This window comes from Heterocephalus glaber, unplaced genomic scaffold (assembly GCF_053883595.1).
Source record: "Heterocephalus glaber isolate CG9 unplaced genomic scaffold, H.glaber_assembly_v1.0 deba00001733, whole genome shotgun sequence".
In the NCBI taxonomy this organism is placed as follows: Eukaryota; Metazoa; Chordata; class Mammalia; order Rodentia; family Bathyergidae; genus Heterocephalus; species Heterocephalus glaber.
Window position 1 is genome coordinate 21,276,111 of NW_028258444.1, and position 10,422 is coordinate 21,286,532.

Below are 10,422 nucleotides of genomic sequence, written 5' to 3' on the forward strand. Positions count from 1 at the left end.
TAGAGATATTGTTATTCTACAAACTTTATTTGACAGAAAAATCTATAAAATGATATGAAACAAGCAGCTTAAATTTTATATAGTACTTTGATGCTGTTATTTTTCAATCATCTGTTTTATATTGTTCATATGACTGCTTGCCTTAATAATTAAGAGTAGATTTGAATTGGCAGTGTTTTATACAGCAATTTTCTGGTTCAGACTCTAATGACAACCATAATATAAATGTTCTCACCTTATATTTGTGGAGTGCTTTATCTTTTCTCAGTACTCTTACATCTGTCTTCTCATTTTGTGTTCACAATTTTTTTCACCATCAAACTTAGTTTCAAATCTATTCACCATGTTAATACATGTTTCAGCTTTCTATTGCAGTTACCTTAAGTTTGGGTTACTGACCCTGAGATACCAGATCCCAGGGCAGTTTATGTAGGAAGTGACACACAAAACACTGGTACATAAAGTGAGACATGGAGAGAAAGAAGTTAAGAAGCAGCACATTTAGAGCAGCTTACTGTTTAGGGCTATTGAGGCTCAATTTAACTCCTTTGTGTAAACTCCTGTGGATGGCTTTCACAATAGAAAGACACAGTGAGTCATTTGTGATAGAAGTTGGCAAAACCAGAAGTACTTATGATCAGGCCCTTTACAAGAAAAGTTGGCTAACCTGTGTTCTAGAGCATAAAACTGGGAGAAGCATCCATATTTTCAAGAGTTTTGAGAGTTTCCAGTGTGAAGAAATGTGCAAGAAGGAAAATATCCATAAAAATTTCATTTTTAAAGAAGTAGGTTAGGGACAAAATAGTACTTCTATAAGAACAAATATTGATCATTTGGCCTAAAAAATGATCAAGATCCAAGCAGACACTTGAGACAGTTATAACTCTACTATGGAATGAGTTGGAAACAGTTCAGGCTTAGGAAATAGTGATCATTCATTGTGCCAAACAACAACTAATTAAAGATTATGGTAGTAATTAGCCAAGACTATGTTCAGTCTGGGAACAGGAAGAGATAGTGGTTGCCAATAATGACTGCAGAAAACTAACAAAGCTTACCTGTCATTCCATGAGAGGAGAAAATAAAAACAACAAAACTAAAATCCATGAATGAAAGGGAACATGTAGTGTTCCCTTCCTGTGTCCTCAGGGTGATAAGGAAGACCGGAGAAGGAAAATCTACCTACTGCAGGTAGATTTAGAAGGTATCTAAAAGTGATAGCTATTTTTGTTAAATTCATAGACTGGTTTTTAGAATTGAGTTTTATAGAAAAATTGAGTCAATAGTACAGGGTTCCCATAGATTTTCTTCTCCACAGTTTCCCTTAATATTAACATCTTGCATTAGTGTGATAAATTTGATACAGTTAAGGAACCAACACTTTTATATGTTTTATTAAGTAAAGACTATAGTTTACATTAAGGTTCACTCTGAGTTGTGTAATTCTATGAATTTTGACAAATGCATAATGTTATATATCCATCCTAATAGTATTGTATGTAATAATTTCTTTACCCTGAAATTACCCTGTTCTTCATATATTTACACCTCCCCTCCCATTCACCCCCAAACCTAATAACCTAGTGACACCTGATGCTTTCTAGTGTATACCTATATTTATATCTACATCTACATCTACATTTATATATGTGTGCTCGCACTGCAAGGAATTGAACACAGATCCTCCAGCATGGTAGGTAGTGCTCTACCATTGAGCTCTAAACTCACTCCCTAGCCCAAGTGCCTGTAATTTTGCCTTTTCCAGATGTCATACAGTTGGAGTAATACAGTAGGGAGGATTTTTAGGCCAAACACTTTCAATTAGGAATATGTACGGAAGGCTTCTCCATGCATCTCCCTCCCCCCTTACTGGAAGTTGAATACAGGAAGCACTGAACTTCAATTTTAACCCTTTTCAATTTTATTTTGATTTCTGATCTCACCAGGTTACCCAAGCAGGCCTCTAATATGTGATCTTCTTGCTGCATCCTTCTAAGTACCTGAAGTTAACAGCATGTGCCCCCACACCTGGCTTCTTTACATGTATATTTCCTTTTGTTTTGTTGCTGATATTCAGTACTGGGGATTGAAACCAAGGCCTTGGACATGCTAGGCAAGCAGGCTACCACTACACTACGTACCAGCCCCTCTTTTGATGTTGTTATTGCTTTATTCATTGCTTCATGATGTTCCATTGTATGAATGTACTAAAGTTTGCTCATCCGCTCACTTATTGATATCATTTCATTGTTTCTAGTTTCTGGTGTTTTATTTCTCCTATATGTTTTGTAGATTGTATTTTGCAGGGAATTTGTCCATTTCATTTAAATGATCAAATGTGTGACATAGTGTAGCCGACCCACCCCACTGGCCAAGTCAAGCCTTCTACTGGGACCTAGACCTGGTACTTTGTTCTTCTTGACCTGGGGGCAAGCAAGGAGGAATGACAAAGAGACGTGAATCAGTTTAACTTTGGGCAGCCAGGGGCTTCTTGCCTCTTAGGAGCCCCAGCATCTGCCTCATCTTGGATTCATTCACCTAAACACCGGTACAAGCAATCAAAGTGGCACAAGGCTCAGCTGCTTTCCAATAGCCACTAGTACATACTCCCATAAACAACTTAATCTTAGGTGTTCTGGCTTTGCCCTGGAACCCGCAATATGGAGTCACCCTGAGTGCAGCCTTTCTTCTTTGTGCTCAGAGAGGCCAGTTAGGCCTCGCTTCTCTGGTCTCTGACAGCATAGAGTTGTTCAGAATCTTCTTACTTATCTTCTTCATTTCAATGAGCTCAGTATTGACGTCCTCTCTTGTTTGTGATATTAGTAATTGACCTCTTTCTCTCTTTGTCTTGATTAGCCTGGTTAGGCTTTATCGATTTCATTGATCTTCACGGAACCATATTCTGGTTTTAGCAATATTTAAAATTTTTTAATTTTTCAGTTGTATTGATTTATGCAGTAATTTTTATTGTTTTTTGTTTTCCTTTTGTTTGCACTCATTGTATTTCTTTCTTTATTTTGGTACCGGGGATCGAACTTGGGACCTTGCACTTGTGAGGCAGGTGGCGGAACCACTGAGCTAAATACCCCGCCCTTGTATTCATTTTATATTGCTCTCATTTGTGTAGCTTCCTAGAGGGGAAGCTTAGATTACCGTTTCTTTTTTTCTAACACTATGCTTTCAGGGTTATCAATTTTCCTCTATGCACTGGTTTTGCTGCCTTCGACATATTTTGATAATTTGTGTTCTCATCATTAACTTTAAAGTAGTTTAAAGTTTCTTGAGACTCTCCTGATAAATGTTACTTGGAAGTGTGTTACAGTCTAAATATTTTGGGAATTTTCTAGCCATGTTTCTATTCTTGATATCGAGCTTAATTTCATTGTAGTACAAGAACAAACTATGATTTGTTAACATCCGTCCTGTGGCCTAGAATGTGGTCTGTCTTAGGAAATGTTCCCTGTGAGCTTCGAGAGAATTTGTTCTGCTTTGCTGGATGAAGTATTTATTAAATGTCAGTTACATCCGATGAATTGATGGTGGCCTTTCATTCCACTATGCCCTTCCAGTTTTTCTTTCAGCTGCATCTATCAATTACTGATTGAAGAGTGTCGAAGTCTCCAACTATAATAATGTATGTGTCTATTTCTTCTGGTAGCTCTAACGGTCTTTTTTCCCCACATATTTTGATCATCAGTTGTTCAGGTGCATATATGTTAAGATTTCCTATGCCTTCTTGGAGAGCTGACCCCATTTATCCTTATCTAGTACAATGCTTTATCCCTGAATCTTTCTTGAAGTCTGCTTTGTCTGAAATTGATATTGCTAGTTCAGATTTCATTGGGTTGTGTTGCCATGGTATATCATCTTTCTCTATCCTTCCACTTTTACTTATGTCAAATGGAATTATGTAGACTAGAAAAGCTATCCTTGAAGTTTGTTCAAAAGTGTACTCTGACAGCCTTTACGTTTAAATTGATATATTTGGGTAATTCATATTAAAAATAATCATTGATATCGTTCAGTTAATCTCTACCATGCTTGTGTTTTCTAGTCATGACAGTTTTTCATTTCTCTAAAAATCTTCCCTCGTTTTTCTTCTGTTTCTTTGTTAATTTTTAAATTTTAAGTTCTTTTATTGGTACATTTTAGGTACACAATTCATTGCCAATTATCATTGGGTGTTTGTACCTGTACATGATGTATCTTGGTTCTTATTTTTTTTTCTCCCCATTACCTGCATGCCCTTCAACCCCTCCACCCTTCCCTATTTCCATAGACATCATTTCCATTTATTTTTTCTTTTCTCATAGTTTTTCCTTCCCCTCTTTATCTTTCCCATTCCCCTCTCTTCACCCCTTCATCGTTGGACCTTTTTTTCCTATCTCAAATGATCAATTATTCATTTTAATCACTTTAACCCCTGTTTACACTCTCAGTTTCTCACACTAGTGAAACGATTTGGTATTTACACCTGTGTGTCCTGTCCTATTTATTTCACTGAAGAGCATGGCCTTGATATACATCCATTTGGCCATAAATGACTCTAGTTTTTCACTCTTTATGCCTGAGTAGTGCTCCATTTGATTAAAATCCCCCACATTTTCTTTATCCAGGTTCCAGTTGATGGGCACTCGGGCTGCTTCCAAGCTTTAGCTATTACAAACTGTGCCGCTATGAACATGGGGACCCATGTTTCACTGTGGTATGATTCTTTTAATTCTTTGGGGAAGATACCCAGCAGGGGAATAGCTGGGTCAAATGGGACCTCTAGCCCTAGTTCTTTGAGGTATCTCCATACTGATTTCCACAGTGGTTGCACCAGTCTACACTCCCACCAGCAATGGAGAAGGGTTCCTTTCTCCCCACAACCCGGCCAGCATTTCTGATTGGATGATTTCTTGATAGCAGCCATTCTTTGTGGTGTGAGGTGGAATCTCAGTGTTGTTTTCATCTGCACCTCTTGAATGATGAGTGATGTTGAACATTTTTTCATATATTTGTTTGCTGCTTTTACTTCTTTGAGAAATGTCTGTTCCCTTCAGGTGCCCATGTTTGAATTGGGTCTTTGAATCTGCGGGGTCAGATTTTTTTCAGTTCTTTATATATTCTAGAGAGTAGTCCTTCTGTCATTTTTCTCGCCTTGTTTCTTTAATGCATACATTTTCTCTCTTCTCTTAGCATATCAATTATACCTTATAAAAATGTTAGTCTGGGACAAGGATTTAGCTGAGAGGTTTTGCCGCCTGCTGAGCAAGTGCAAGGACCAGAGTTCAATCCCCAGTACCAAAAAGAAAAATTAAATAAATAAAAACTTTAAAAAAAGTCAGTGCTTGTCATAGAGTTTGCAATATATATTTACAGCTTATCTAAGACCGCCAAGTCTAAGTTGTTAGTTTCAAATAACAGTATACTGCTTCTCTGCTCACATAGGTACCTTAGAGCGGGGCATTCTCAATTCCCCCATGCTACTACTCCCTACGCCAGTGGTGGCAAACCTATGGCACTTGTGCCGCAGCAGGCTGGTTGTATCATTGAAAGCTATGAAAGTTTCACCATCCCTGCCACTGTTGCTGTCACCGATTCCACTCATTCATAAATTATATGCACCCAATATATTGTTGCTACTAGTTCTTTGAGCAGTTATCGAATAGATTAAGAATACAATGTTCTATTTTACCTTTCTGTATTCCTCTCCAATGCCCTTTCTTTCTCTCTTCCCCTCCTCCTGTCCTCCTCTCCTCACCATTTCTCCTCCCTCTCTCCTGTCTTCCTTCCTACCTTCCTCAATTCCTTCTTTCCTTTCTGCTTCCTTGGTCTCTCTCTTGTCATATTTGATTTCTATCTCTAAAGAACTTATTGGAACGTTTCTTGTCTAGCATATCTGTCGGCATTACATTTCTTCAGTTGTTACCTGAAAAACAATTTCTTCTTTAGGTCAGAAGGAAAGTTTTGGCGTACAGAGAATTTTAGCGTTGTACGGCTGGGTTATTGGTTTCAACACCTTAACTATTTTAGCGCATTCTCTTCTTGCTTACGTGATCTCTGAGAATGCCGGCGTAATTCTTAACTTTGTCGTTCAGTAGGTAAGGTCTTATCTCCCTGCGTTTTACAAGAGTTTCTTTGTTTTTGATATTTACACATTGAATTTGATAGGTGTACTTATAACTTTTTCTGTATTTACCTTGCTAATTATTGTAAAGGTTCTTGAACCTGAGATTTGTTGTGTGTCCTTCATTTTAGAAAATCCTGAGCTACTATTACTTCAGTTATTTTTTACGTTCCTCTCTTCTTCTCGAGTTCCCATTATGGGCATGTTATGCCTTTTGTAATTGTCTCACAATTCTTGAATGTTCTGGGGTTTCTTTTTTTATTCTTTTGTTTTCTCCTTGCCTTTCAGCCTAGGGAGTTTCTATTGACTTATCATCCAGCTCACTGTTCTTTTCCCCAGTCATTTCTAACCTGATCATCCTTCAAGGAATTCTTCATTTCTGCCACAATGTATTTTGTATCTCCCATTTCCTTTTGATTCTTTGTTAGAGTTTCCATTTCTTTTTGATTATGTTACTGAACTGTTCTTTTTTATAGGTATTAATTTCAGGCTACAGTAGTTTTTAAAAAGGCTGGTTTTCATTGTGGGATTTTCATACAGGCATATAAGTTATTTTGATCATATCTAGCCTCCTATTACCCTGCCTCACACCTACTTTTTCCTCTTCTTTATTCCCATTCTCTGGTCAAGTAGTGTCCCTCCTGCTTTCATGTCCATTTTTTTAAAAATGCATGTACTTTTTTTCTGAGTCTGGCTTATTTCACTTAAAGGCATGGTCTTTATGTCTATCGGCCACCAGAGGGCAGCAAAGCCCTGCGCTGAGATCAGGCCCTGAGGTTTCCAGGGGCCCCAGCTCTGCCAGTATTGTATGAGGATGCATAGCATAAAGAGAATATGTTCGTATATTCGTGCTTATTTCTACCACCTTATCTGTCTTCCTCTCTCTCTTGCTTTCTGTAAGTAGGCTTGAAGCTTTTTGTTATTTCTTCATAAGTAATTCACCTCATGCTGTGGGACCAGAATGACTCCATTTTGTCCAAAATGGAGCAGTCTCCTGTGTTCTCTCAAATTTGTGCTTGATCTGGGACAAAAGACATGATCTGTAACTCAAGATTCCTAAGCTCATTACTCAGCCATCTGTTTGCCCTAGAAACAAGTGTCCCGGGCCCACTATCTATAGGACAATCTGTTAACGTGCTGACTATCCACACAAGGTGGTCATGACCATGAGTCAAGATGTCTGCTGACCATCAGTACGTGACAGTAAACCACTAACCTTTGTCCCCATTTTTCTTGTAAAAACCTATAAGTAATCCCCTTCAACCCCCAATGAGCCTAGCCAATCAAAATTCTACACTTCATACTTGCTAAATGTTAACCAATCATATGGCTGCTAATGACTGAAGCTTGCTGTAACCTCAATAAAAATCCTGCTAATTTGGAACTCGGGGCTCTCAATCTTGATCCGCTGTGTCGGTGACAATTGAGAGTCCCTGCTTAAGCTTGAATAAATGACCCTCGTGTGCTTACATCGGAAACGGCCTCCTGGTGGTCTTTGGGACTTCATAATCTGGGCACAACAATGCTTCCTTTTTCAGAGAGAGAGAGAGAGAGAGAGCCAGAAAGAGAGAGTGTAGGTCTTGCTCAGTGTCCGAGATCTGAGATTGCTGGGAAGCGGCACCACGCCTGACTTTTCCTTTTCTCTTGCAGTTAGGAGTGATGTATCTGGTTCCCGGTTTTTCCCTAGTGACCTTAGATATCACACCCTGAACTTTTGCTTGTTCAATTCAAGTCTTTAAATTTCTTGATTAACTTTTGTTTGGAAAGGTTTTAGCTTCCAGGAAAACTGAGAGAATGCTGGCCTGGCACAGCTCAGAGCGAGGGTGGGGACCTAGGCTCCCCAGAGGGCAGAGCATCTCCATCAAGCACTGGGGACTCCTCTGCCTAGGAGGACCCTCCCCTTTCCCGGTTATCTGATGGTTTGTTCCTGGGGCCACAGTGACGCCCCGCTGGGATCCTTGCCCCGAGGGCTCCGCTGGGCGCCTGAGCTGAGCTCCAGAGTGGCACAGGCGGGTCTCAAGTGAGCTGTTTGCCGCCCTGGCACTCTGCCTTCCTGTGGCCCGGGGCCTTCCACGTCCTGCGACAGGCGCTTCCTTTCTTGTCCGGAAGGTCTCTCAGGGACCCTGGTGGCTGCGCTGAGCTGACAGGGAGAGTGAATTCTGGGCCGCGCTGGTCCCGGCTTCCTCCCTTCCTGCTCGCCCACTCTCAGAGCTGCTCTCCTGGCTTCCACACGGTCCTCTGCGTGGCAGTGTCCCCGCTGTCCTGGTCCGGGAGGAAGCCTGTAGGGAGGCCACCTCTGCTGGGCTTCTGCGCCCCGGAAGCTCCTCACTTTCCTGGGTGCCGAAGGGCAGAGCACGCAGCGAGCCCACACGGCCAGCAGGGGGCGCCCGAGCCCGCACGGTGACCCTGGTCCCTGAGGTGCTGGGTCCCAGGCTGTGAGGGCGGTTCCAGCCCAGCCTGGCCGGGCCCCAGGAAACACCGGGTCCCACCTGCGGAGGAGCCCCTTTCCTCCTCATGGCCATGCGAGTGTGGACACCGGCGAGCCCGGAGCTGGGCTAGTTTAGTGCATGGTGATAGGTATGGGTCTAGTTTGAATCTTTGGCAGGTTGAAATCCAGTTGTTCCAGCACCATTTATTAAGTAGGCTATCTTTCAGGGAGGAGGATTTTAGTGAAACTCCAAGAAGCTTAGATCACATGACAGCACCCACCACACCACATGACCTAGGAGTCCAGGTCAGGGCCCCCATGACAAGGAGGCACTAGGGTTCATGGAACATCTTAGAAAAGAGCCTATAGTCCCAAGAGCTGAAGGAGGAAAAGAGGCAGATTGTAGATGTCCAGAGGAAATTGCCAGCACCCTCTTACCACTTAGCTTGGCCACCCGGATCCAGTGATCCACCACCTGGCCCTGTCTCCAGCCCTCGTGCTGGGACCCCCAAAGCAGAAGGTGATCGTGCAGTTGGCCACGTGATTAAAATGTGTGATAGTGGCCCAAACGGTGGGCGCCAGAGGTTCTTTGCCCTTTTTGTTTCTCCGGGTCCAGATGGAGCCCAGGCAGTCCCAGGGCACCACATTCTTGAACAGTTCCTGTGCAGGAAGACAGCATCCCATGGGCAGAACCCACCCCAGATAGTCGATGGCTTCAGCCATCCACAGGCAGGTGGCCATGGCCTGAGCTGGACATCAGGAAGCTGCAGATATGGACAGAGACTTCTGCAAATAGCCGGTTTTCCTCCACTGCCCACTAGTGATGTCCAACTTATGACCTAGGACCTAGCACTGATGTGAAAATCAGTGGCATTTTCCCCGTGCCTATCCTCCCAAACCTCCAGCACAAGCAGGCATCTCAGTCCCGCTCATTCTGAGGTATTGTCTTCTTTCCAACCTCACCTGTCCTCTGCTCCTTTGCCCAGGTCAGTGGCACATTTCCTGGGACAGCTAGGACTGGGGGCTCTGTGTGGGTGTGTGCTGTAGAACCCATGAATCTCAAATGCCTACAAAGTGATAAGGCTGGCCAGGTCTCTTGGAATGATGGCAAGGTGAAATATGGTCCTGCCTGCACCTCAGTGCACACCCTCCTCGGCCATTTGGTCTGACTCCCCGCCCTGTTTCCCAATTGTTCAATCTCAGTTGACATCACAGTCACTCTGTGAAGTGGGCATGTGAGTGCCCTGTCTCTACTGTCGACCTCCACCCAAGGACAGGAGTGGCTTGGGGCTGAGAGACAAGTATAGGTGATGCAGTTGGTAGAAGAAGGAACTTTGATCTGGGAAACTGGGAGTGCCAGGACTGAGGAGATCAGTGCGAGAAGGATGGGTGTCCCCCGCCCCATCCCACCCCACAGAGCTCAGCTGCTCACCACACCCATCAAGGTCAGCTGCTCTGCCAGCAGCTTGGGAGAGAAGGCTAAGAGCACCTTCTGCAAGGACCTGTCTTTGTCAGCGGCAGCAGAGAGGCAGGAGTGCTGTGGAGCTGGCTTCTGCTTCTCTCCTGTCTCCAGAGGAGGCTCTTTCTCTGGTGCTGGCTCTGGCTGCAGAGCAGGCCCATGGTGTTCTGGACATGGAGCCGGAGCTAGGAGGAGGAAAGCTCAGCAGTGTTGGTCACTTGCCAGTTCCCTGTGGAGCATAGAAAAGACATCCTGGCCATTTGGGGGATTCCAATGCCCAACCAAAAGCCATGAAAGCCTTCCGGACTGCTGTGGCCCTCACCACCTGTTTCCGCCTCGTGGGGCTCTAGATATTCCACCTGAGCAAGGGGAAGGCACAAGGGAGGCTCCATGTCTGCTCCAGGTGAGTTCACTTGCAAGCCG